The sequence below is a fragment of the Hyperoodon ampullatus genome, assembly GCF_949752795.1.
Source record: "Hyperoodon ampullatus genome assembly, chromosome: 18".
NCBI classification, from domain to species: Eukaryota; Metazoa; Chordata; class Mammalia; order Artiodactyla; family Ziphiidae; genus Hyperoodon; species Hyperoodon ampullatus.
The window spans coordinates 57,297,231-57,307,896 of record NC_136931.1 but is presented as its reverse complement, the minus strand read 5'-3'; the positions used below and the strand labels follow the sequence as shown (position 1 = coordinate 57,307,896).

At 42.7% G+C, this 10,666-nt stretch overlaps 1 long non-coding RNA gene across 1 annotated transcript; it reads right to left on the bottom strand.

The window, feature by feature from the left end:
* Positions 1 to 1,195: 1,195 nt before the first annotated feature.
* On the bottom strand, positions 1,196 to 7,849 carry LOC307066276. The gene is made up of 4 exons (XR_013811366.1): positions 7,787 to 7,849; positions 1,963 to 2,106; positions 1,600 to 1,695; positions 1,196 to 1,296 (listed from the first exon to the last, which is right to left on the bottom strand). It is a non-coding gene; the product is annotated as an uncharacterized lncRNA (long non-coding RNA).
* Positions 7,850 to 10,666: the final 2,817 nt, after the last annotated feature.

Genomic DNA, 10,666 nt, shown 5'->3' with positions numbered 1-10,666 from the left:
CAATCAAGCAAAGAAAAAAAGGAAGAAGCTACAAACTATGAGAAGTGGTCTGAAGGAGCAAAGGAGATGGAGAGAGGTGGAGGAAATGAGGGTATATGATAGAGTGAGACTCGGCTTCCAGATAAGTTCAAATTGTGGGAGAGGGAATAAAGAAAACAGAACCTCTGGAGAATTCCAGACTGGGGCAAAGAGAAGTCTTAGTCCATTCAAGCTGCTATAACAGAATACCATAGACTGGGTGGTTTAGAAAGGACAGAAATTTACTTCTCCTGGTTCCAGAGGCTAAGAAGTCCATGATCAAGACGCTAGTAGATTTGGTGCCTGGTGAGGGCCTGCTTCCTCATAGACAGCGCCTTCTAGCCCCCACCTCACACGGGATAAGGGACAAGAGCTCTCTCTGGGTCCTCATGACCTAATCACCTCTCAAAGGCCCCACCTCCTAATACCATCACCTTGTGGTTAGGGTTTCAGCACATGATTGGGGGGACCCCAACATTTAATCTATAGCAAGAAGCTAAGAAACCATATAAACACACAGAGATCAGGTTATGGTGTGGGTACAGCATTTAACGTGGGGTTAAATGTCAGGAAGGGAAATCACTATTTCCCAACGAAGCAGGAAGATGCACTAGTTAGAAGACTGCTGAATTCAAAGATAATTTTTCTTTTTTAAAAAAATAAATTTATTTATTTTTGGCTGCAGTGGGTCTTCGTTGCTGTGTGTGGGCTTTCTCTAGTTGTGGCGAGCAGGGGCTACTCTTCATTGCGGTACGCAGGCCTTTCATTGTGGTGCCTTCTCTTGTTGCTGAGCACGGGCTCTAGGTGCGCAGGCTTCAGTAGTTCCGGCCGTGGGCTCAGCAGTTGTGGCACACGGGCTTAGTTGCTCTGTGGCATGTGGGATCTTCCTGGACCAGGGCTCAAACCCGTGTCCCCTTCACTGGCAGGAGGATTCTTTTTTTTTTTTTTTTTTTTTTTTTTTTTTTTTTTTGCGGTACGCGGGCCTCTCACTGTTGTGGTCTCTCCCGTTGCGGAGCACAGGCTCCGGACGTGCAGGCTCAGCGGCCATGGCTCACGGGCCCAGCAGCTCCGCGGCATGTGGGATCTTCCCGGACCGGGGCACGAACCCGTGTCCCCTGCATCGGCAGGCGGACTCGCTACCACTGCGCCACCAGGGAAGCCCTGGCAGGAGGATTCTTAACCACTGCGCCACCAGGGAGGTCCCTTCAAAGATCTTTGGAGTAAGAGCTGGAAGGTAGAATCTTGTAGCAAGGTAGGTGGAAGAAATAGGCAGAGATGCTGTGACAGAGGACAAAAAAAAGGAGAAGATGTAAGAAACCTAAGAAGAAAAGTAGGTAAACAACAAAGAAAATCAAGATGTATGTAAAATAAACAGGGACCACTGGGATCAGATCTCAGAGGAAGAAATGGGGGTCTATTTCCCTTTAAACACCTGTGAAGAAAAAGCTCTCATATGGGAAGATAGATACGAGGTGCAGTTATTTAGACATCCTCAAACACTCTCACAGCCATGGGACTTTCTCTTACTGACTAGAACATGACTTCCCTGGCCGCCCATCTTGCTGGTTATCAGCTACACACCTGAACAGGTTCAACTGCGGTTTTCATCTTCTATTGGCCATGGTTCTTCCCCTCGTTCCAAATTGGAGGATGCATCTGGTCTGCAGGCTTGACACCCTGTCCACGGGAAATGACAGAAGACTTAGACACATCAAATTGGGCTGGGATGTCAAGATGGGAGAAAGCTACCTTTGAGGGAAGTTTTCACATCTGCAAAGGAGAGGCTTTTCTCTCAGGAGAGGGAACATTATACACTTGTCTGGAGCAGAGAAGGATCTGAGAATCTACTCCTTGACAGCATTGCAGATACTGAAGCATTAAGCAGCTGAGAAAAATGGCCACTGACTGAAGATTCTCTGAGGGACACAGGGGACACGTCCTCACCCACAAGACATCAGGTTGCTATGGTTCTCCAGCATCACATCTGGGTACGGGTCCTTCTGATCAGGGTCCAGGAGCTGCCACTCCTCCCACGTGAACTTCATAGCCATGTCGTCATATGTCAGGGATTCCTGTCACAACATGGTCCTGTTTAATATAAAGTGTTTCCCTTCTATTGATGTAAGGAAGAAGGCATGTAAAGGAAGTTATTCTGTTATTTTCACCAAATAGGCTGCATTAATACAAGTAGTTTTTAAAAAAACACCTTGTAGTAGAAGGAAAACCCTATTGGGATATTCTGCAATTATACATTCATAATTCTATTTATTCAACAAATGAGAAATTTCTATAACCAAGAACTATATATACATAACTCTACATATATGTACTTATTTGCCAAACACTATACACATGGGGGTGATATCAAGATTAATAAAACATATTATTACATTCATCAAGGGCCTTCCCTGACTTGGTGGATCAGAATTCACCATGTAGAGACAAGAGATGCCAGAATTACAAGAGATGACATGTTTAATAAATGTGTTTAAAATGTTATAAAGAATAAAGTATTTTAGGGAATTCCCTGGTAGTCCAGTGGTTAGAACACTGCGTTTTTACTGCTGAGGGCCCAGGTTCTATCCTTGGTTGGGGAACTAAGATCCTGCAAGTTGCACAGCACAGCCAAAAAAAAAAGTCTACAGAACAGGAAAGTATAGGGGGCCTTAAGCCCTACACATATGAATGCTTTTAAACCTCATTTTCTTCATTTATAAAATAGGGATTAAAATGATCCTTCCCTTGAAAAATAAGAATTAAATAAGAAACCTCTAAACCCCATAGAAATATTGACTGTATATTCATTCAAAGGTATTTATGGAGCATCTAGTGTGTGCCAAGCACTATTCTTGGCCCAGAGAATCAACAGTTAATAATAAAGTTAAAATCCATTTTTTTATGTGAACCATTTTTAAAGTCTTCCTTGAATTTGTTATAATATTGCTTCTGTTCTTTTATGTTTTGGTTTTTCGGCCCCTAGGCATGTGGGATCTTAGCTCCCTGACCAGGGATTGCACCTGTACCCCCTGCATTGGAAGGTGAAGTCTTAACCACTGGACCGCCAGGGAAGTCCCAATAATGAAGTCAAAATCCTTGGGAAAAAAAAAAAAAAAAAAAGAACAGGAAACTATAAAGAGAAAATTAGGCAGATTTGAGAAAAAAAGTAAAGAAACATATACGCCTGTAGTATGTGTCCACACAAGTTAAAAGATTATGTATAGGCCTTGGAGGGATAATTAGTGAGCTAGAAATTATCCAAAAGGCAGCACAGAGCTACTGCAGTTAGGGACAATATTCCATAAGAGGAATACTGCAAGAGGGGCTCAGAACTCACTGAAAGCTGTTCTGCTGAAAGTGAGGGTTCATTACAGTTAAAGGATACAGATGAACATCAGCCAAGGGAAGAGGCTTGAAGGGCAGAGCCCAGGGAAGTTGCCAACATGGAGCTTCCAGCTGCCCTCCCACGATGGAGTCATGGGCAGAGTGACTTTTTTTTTTCCCTTTACTGATTTTTAAATTGAAGTATAGTTGATTTACAATGTTGTGATAGTTTCAGGTGTACAGCAAAGTGATTCAGTTATACATTCATATATATATATTTATATATATATTCTTTTTCAGATTCTTTTCCCTTATAGGTTATTACAAAATATTGAGTATAGTTCCCTGGGCTTTACCATAGGCCCTTGTTGGTTATCTATTTTATATGTAGTAGTGAGCATTACTTTCTTGGCATAAATGTGTGACAGCAGGCAGGGAGTACCACCAACCAGGGGAGCTCCCTGAGCCCCGATGTCCAGAGGCTTAACTGGGGCTGGGTCACATCAGCCTGGTAGGACACCCACGTGCTTCACTTCAGTCTCCAGTCCCTGCAGAGGTCCACTGACACCATGGGATCCACAGCCTCCACCTTAAATCACATTGTGGGTGTGGCTTTTCCTTTTTCCCTTGCTGATTTTAGTCTCTATCCTTTCTATAATAAATGTAACCTTGAGGATAACAAGGTTTCTGAGTTCTGTGAGTTCTTCTAGCAAATTATCAAACCTGAGGGGGGTCTTGGGGACCCCCCAAACAAAAGGGAACTTCCTCATTTGATAAACATATATATATCATTAAATATATTATTAAAAATATACTGCCTTGGGCTTCCCTGGTGGAGCAGTGGTTGAGAGTCCGCCTGCCGATGCAGGGGACACGGGTTCGTGCCCTGGTCCAGGAAGATCCCACATGCCGCGGAGCAGCTGGGCCCGTGAGCCATGGTCGCTGAGCCTGCGCGTCCGGAGCCTGTGCTCCGCAACGGGAGAGGCCACAGCAGTGAGAGGCCCGCGTACCGCCAAAAAAAAAAAAAAAATAGGGCTTCCCTGGTGGCGCAGTGGTTGAGAGTCCGCCTGCCGATGCAGGGGACACGGGTTTGTGCCCCCGTCTGGGAAGATCCCGCATGCCGCGGAGTGGCTGGGTCCGTGAGCCATGGCCGCTGAGCCTGCGCGTCCAGAGCCTGTGCTCCGCAACGGGAGAGGCCACAACAGTGAGAGGCCCGCGTACCACACACACACACACACACACAAAAAAATATATATATATATACTGCCTTTACTTTTTAAAAAAATGACCCACTTGACTCATGGATACATTTTAAAGATAAATGACTACATATATATGTACATATATATATATTTAAATGAATAATTGATTATTAACTCAATCTCTAGTCCCGCTCCCTTCCCCATAGTATAAGGGATGGGGTGGAGAGTTCCATGCTTCTAATCATGATTTGGCCTTTCTGGTGATCAGCCCCATTCAGGAGCCCACCCAGGGTCACTTTATTAGAACAAAAGACACTCCTATCACCCAGGAAATTCCAAGGGATTTAACAGCTCTGTGTAAGATGCTCCTATCACCCCCATCGCTCAGGAAATTACAAGGGTTTCATGACCTCTGTGTCAGGAACCAGAGGCAGTGACCAAATATATGTATTTCTCATTAAGGCTTTGGGATTAAATATCTCGCTCAGGAACATACTCTATGTGTTAGAACTACAATCTGCACCCAGGTCTGCCTTTCTCCAAGCACATGACCTTAACAATGGTTGTATTCCCTTACCAGATACCCTCAGAATAAAACTTAGCTCTCCTTGTTACTTCCTTAAAGGAGTTTACTACCCAGAGCTCCCTTGGAGGATGGCCATGTAGTCACAGACGCAAAACCTGAACTTCTGAAACCATCCCTTATAACACTGTGGTACATGAAACCACTTTCTTCCACAAAGATAAAAACACACACAAATTGGTTCAACCACTGTGGAAAACGGTATGGAGGTTTCTCAAAAAACTAAAAACAGCGGGGAGAGAGGAAGGAATAAATTAGGAGTTTGGGATTAACAGATACACACTACTACATATAAAACAGATAAACAACAAGGATCTACTGTATAGCACAGGGAACTATATTCAATATCTTGTAATAACCTATAATGGAAAAGTTCCTATATGGAACTGAATCACTTTGCTGTATGACTGAAACTAACGCAACATTGTAAATCAACTATACTTCAATTTAAAAAAAAGAAACTAATAATAGAACTACCATATGACACAGTAATTTCATTCCTGGGTATATATCTAAAAAATGAACTCATTAACTCAAAAGGATACATGTACCCCTATGTTCACAGCAGCACTATTTACAATAGCCAAGATATGGAAGGAAACTAAGTGTCCATCAACAGATGAATGGATAAAGAAGAGCTGGTGTATATATATATGATAGAATACTACTCAGCCATAAAAAAGAATGAAATTTTGCCATTTGCAAAAACATGCATGGACTTTGAGGGTGTTATGCTAAGTGAAATAAGTCAGAGAAAGACAAATACTGTATATCACTTATATGTGGAATCTAAGAAATAAAACTAGCGAATATAACAAAAAAGCAGCAGACTCACAGATACAGAGACCAAACTAGTGGTTACCGGTGGGGAGAGGGAAGTGGGGAGGGGCAAGATAGGGGTAGGAGATTAAGAGGTACAAACTACTATGTATAAAATAAATAAGCTACAAGGATATATTGTATAACACAGGGAATAGAGCCAATATTTTATAATAACTATAAATGGAGTTGACCTTTAAAAATTGTGAATCACTATGCTGCACACTTGAAACTTACATAATACTGTTCATCAACTATATCTCAATTAAAATTTTTTTAAAAGATAGAAACACACAAACCTCAGGCTCCATGCTTGCCCCAAGAGCAGCAGAACTGAGGCTAGCACTTCCACGGCTTTCTACAGCCCAAACCCTGGAGCCTGGGTGAAAGATTTCTGGGGTAAGTCACCAACTTCCTGGATCATCTTGATCTCATCTTCCATCAAACATGGCCACAAATTATTCTCTGATGATGCGCTTCTGTGACTTTCCTGCATCCTCCCAGATCACAGGGCCCCTCACCTCCCATCCTGTATCTCAAATATCAGGACTTGAGGTTGAGGACCCAGGACCTTCATATCTGACTCTTTGCAACACCATTAAAGGAAAATGTGCACAGCCCAAATGCAGTGCTACTCAGGGGCAGAAATGAGTGAATGAAGCTTCTTAGAGGCATCCAGGGTATATTCCTTCAAAAATCAACTCTTTCAACGAGCATCCATGGTCCTCCACTGAGGAAGGAACAGCTGAAGAGCTTCTACTTCATTTTTCAGCCTAAAGCACTTTCCATAAACGGAATCTTTCCTCTTCCCTATAGTGGCTATTTCTTATCTTTGTCCCCAAGGGAGCAACTACTTTTACAGAAAATACATGTGTTTGTGTGTGTGTATGTATACATGTATTTTCCTAAAGAGGGACTCACTTGAAGGACTGAAGAGAAAGTAACATTCATTGTCTGTCCCAGTGGCCCAGGGATCCTGGGCCTCCAAAGCTCCAGCTTCTCAACACAGACACACGTGGGCCTCCCCAGATACTGACCATATGACCCTTTGTTAACTGCCAAACCTGGAAAAGACACTACCATTCACTGACGACCAGACAGATCCATCAGTTAGCCCAATATAAACTTGAATGGCATTCACTGACAAATAACACTGTTATGGGCTTAACTGTGTTCCCCACAAATCCATATGTTAAAGTCATAACCTCCAGTACCTCAGAATGTGACTGTATTTGGAGATAAGGTCTTCAAAGAGGTGATTAAGTTTAAGTGAAGTTATTACGGTGGGTCCTAATCCAATATAACTGGTATAATGTGAAGACACGGGGAGAAGATGGCCATCTTCAAGCCGAGGAGAGACCTTGGAAGAAATCAACCCTGCTGACACTGTGATCTCAGACTTCCAGCCTCCAGAACTGCGAGAAAGAAATGTCTGTGGTACTTTGTTATGACAGCCCCAGCCAACTAACACAACCACCACCGACCCCAGTTCTCCAACATTGAGACACACAAGGTAGAGCAACCCACTAAGACTCCAAACCCTGATGTTGGAACACTCATTTGACAGACACATACAACTGCGTACAGTAGGTGGTTACCTGTACTAAGGAGAAAGGAATTAGCCTTCAAATGTATACAAATGTTTGCCTAAAATACACAAAGATGGAGCACTGGAGAGTGCTAAATAAATGATACGGTGACTGTTGGGCAAACAGCACACTTAATAACTGTTAGCTATAGTTTTTATGAACGCGAGGGGTAGAGGGGTAGAGGATAGACGCTGGTATGGCCTTCTTAAAGAGGGCAACCAGGAATTCCCTATCCCATTAACGTTTTCATTTACCTGGAATGCCAGCCTCTGAAAGGTGAGTTCAGCACCTGGTCCTCAGGGCAGGCCTGGGCAGCCCATTCGGGAACCCAGACGGATGATTTCACTGGGAAAGACGCCATGACTGCCATGATAGGATGTGCAGTTCACAAGAAGTGGAAGGGAGCTGCACTCCGAGTTGAAGAAGAATCCATTTCTGATGCTTTGCTGAGGAGCATCTGTTCTGAATCCATCCTGTGAAGGGCCACTACTTTGCATGTTTTGTTCACCAGCATATCCTGTGTCTACAACAGTGCCGATGCTCAGAAATATATTTGTTGTCGTGAGTTACTCACACACCCAGAGTTTGGAAATTCAATTATGGGACAGCCACTCCATGGCAAATTTCCACTTTTTTTTTTCTTCCTTATAAGCAGGACTCACTGTTTTTAAGCTGGATACATCATTATTGGATCAAGGGAAAAGAACCCTAGGAAGAGAAATAAAGGACAAGGGCCCCAGTCCCAGTAGAGAAGGAATGATGAGGCTAAATCACGTCTCAATTCGTTGAGCTACAAAGGAGCTTAGATCTTTGAAATGGCGGCAACTCTAAAAGGTGATAAGCCTGTGGACAAATGTAAGGCTTGTTCTCCAAAACATTCAAAGGGATCTCACCATCACCTGTCTCATGTACCAACCTCCATTTTCATTAATTTTATTATTTGGCTGTGCCGCAGCGCTTGTGGAATCTTGGTTCCCTGACCAGGGATCAAACCTTGGCCACCACAGTAGAAACTGCCAATTCCTAAACACTGGGACCGCCAGGGAACTCCCCAGTCCTCCATTTTTAGTGATGTTATTTTCTTCCATTAATTGGGCTTATTATATGGATCCTAGTCCTTCTTTGATCTGCCCTTTTTATAGTCTGACAGGAGCCTCTATTCAAGAAACAAATGTTTCTTGGAATAATACTGAGCCTGAGAACTGCTTGCCAGTAGCTCCTTTCCTTCAGTGACAAAAATAAATTTGATTGGTTAGTCCATGAGGTCATTCATTCACCTTCATTCATTTTTCAAATCTACATGTAATTCATTTCCTATTTTGCTATGTGCTGGGGAATATACAATTATCTATATACTGTCAAGGAATTTATAATCTAGGTGGATGTGAAAATTTTAAAAAAGTATCCATATCTTTTTCTATGTAAAATTAAGTAAATCCTTTCTCTTTCCCCCTCTGATATGTCCCTTAAACAGAAAATTATCAGGATACTTTGTTCCTTATACTATATGTCCTTTTCAACTAATGTAGGTGTACACATCCTTTGATTATCTTTGCCAGAGGGTAAAATTGCTATAGGCATGAAACCTAGCTTTAAAAAAATTTCCAGCTCAAAGGCGGCAAGGACTTTCTGTTAAGTTCATCACTGACATCATCTATAGGTCCTAGGACAGGACCAGGTCAAGGAAACAGTTGTTAAAGTTTTTCTGAGTGGTGTGTGTACAGGATGGGAACTATCTTCTAGGGCAAGAGCTTGGCTGATAGGTTATTCATGAATTTTGAGCTTTGTTCCTCCAGGTGAGATTTATAAAGTTAAGCATATCCAAACATGCTATGTTACATTATCAGATTAAATGTAATCAGTTTCCTTCTGAAGGACTTTTGGTAGACTGAAATAACAAACTGAATAAATTTAGAACTGAAGAAATCCAAGAGTTAACCATATAATGATCCTGGGTGGGAAAAGAAGACCCATGTCCCCCAAATGAGGGGGGTGAACTGCATTATAACTTTAATCAATGATGTGCAACACAGACACCCTCCTTTGATTTAAAGCGCCACTGATGTATCAATTAGGCATTTGATTCAACGTATACTGTCCTAAAATATACACTATGTATATAATCTTATATATGATTATGTTAGGATTGTGACAGAAATCTCTAGAAGATTCACTTTCACAGGGCTTATCTGCTTCATGCATTTTCTGATATTTTGCCAAAGGCATTCCATAGTTGGTGTGTTCAGATTTTTATTTCTACACGATTTCCCCTGCCAACCAATGAGGCAGAATGTACCACTGACAACCCTGCCACAGTTACTGCCTTCAAAGGTCCAACAGTTTCTCTCCTGTGTAAACTCTCTGATACCAACTGAAGTCTTATTTCTGGGGAAGGACTTTTCCACGGTCATTAAATTTCTACCAACTATGTCCTCACTGACAGTATGTGACCTATGAAGCCCTGATAGGGTCTATCTTTCCACAAAAGGCTTTCCCAGTCTCTGTGTTTATACTGTTTGTCTCAGTATACACTCGCCAGCCACAGGATGACCTAGAAGGTTTTATTCAAGGGTTTTCCACCTTCACTGTATCACAGTTTATTTCTGTGTGTTTTCTGTGATGTAAAATATGACGTAATTGATCACTGAAGGTGCTACCACACTCACTGCATCCATTAGGTTTTTCTTCCATGCAAATGCTATTATCTGCTGACACTGCACCTGTGGCACCTGGCTGTCCCACAAGGGCTACTACATTCTTATCTGCTAGGAACCCATCACTGTGGAATGGAGTCTGAGCTGCCACAGAAGGAGTGTGCAAGCTCACCACATTAACAGGGTTGTTCCCCTGTACGATATCACTCGAACGTGATGAGCTGGGACTCTCTGAGAAAGGATTTTCCAACTTGACTGAATCTCCACGTTTCTCTCTTGCATGCAGCATCCCCTTGTGGTACACGAGGCATGACAAGTGGGAGAAGGCTTTCCCACAGTCAGTGCATCCATAGGGTCTCTCTCCTGTATGAGTTCTCCGATGTCTATTGAGGCACGACTTATCCCTGAAGGCTTTCCCACAGTCACTGCACGTGTAGGGTTTCTCTCCTGTGTGAATTCTCTGATGGTTAATGAGGCCAG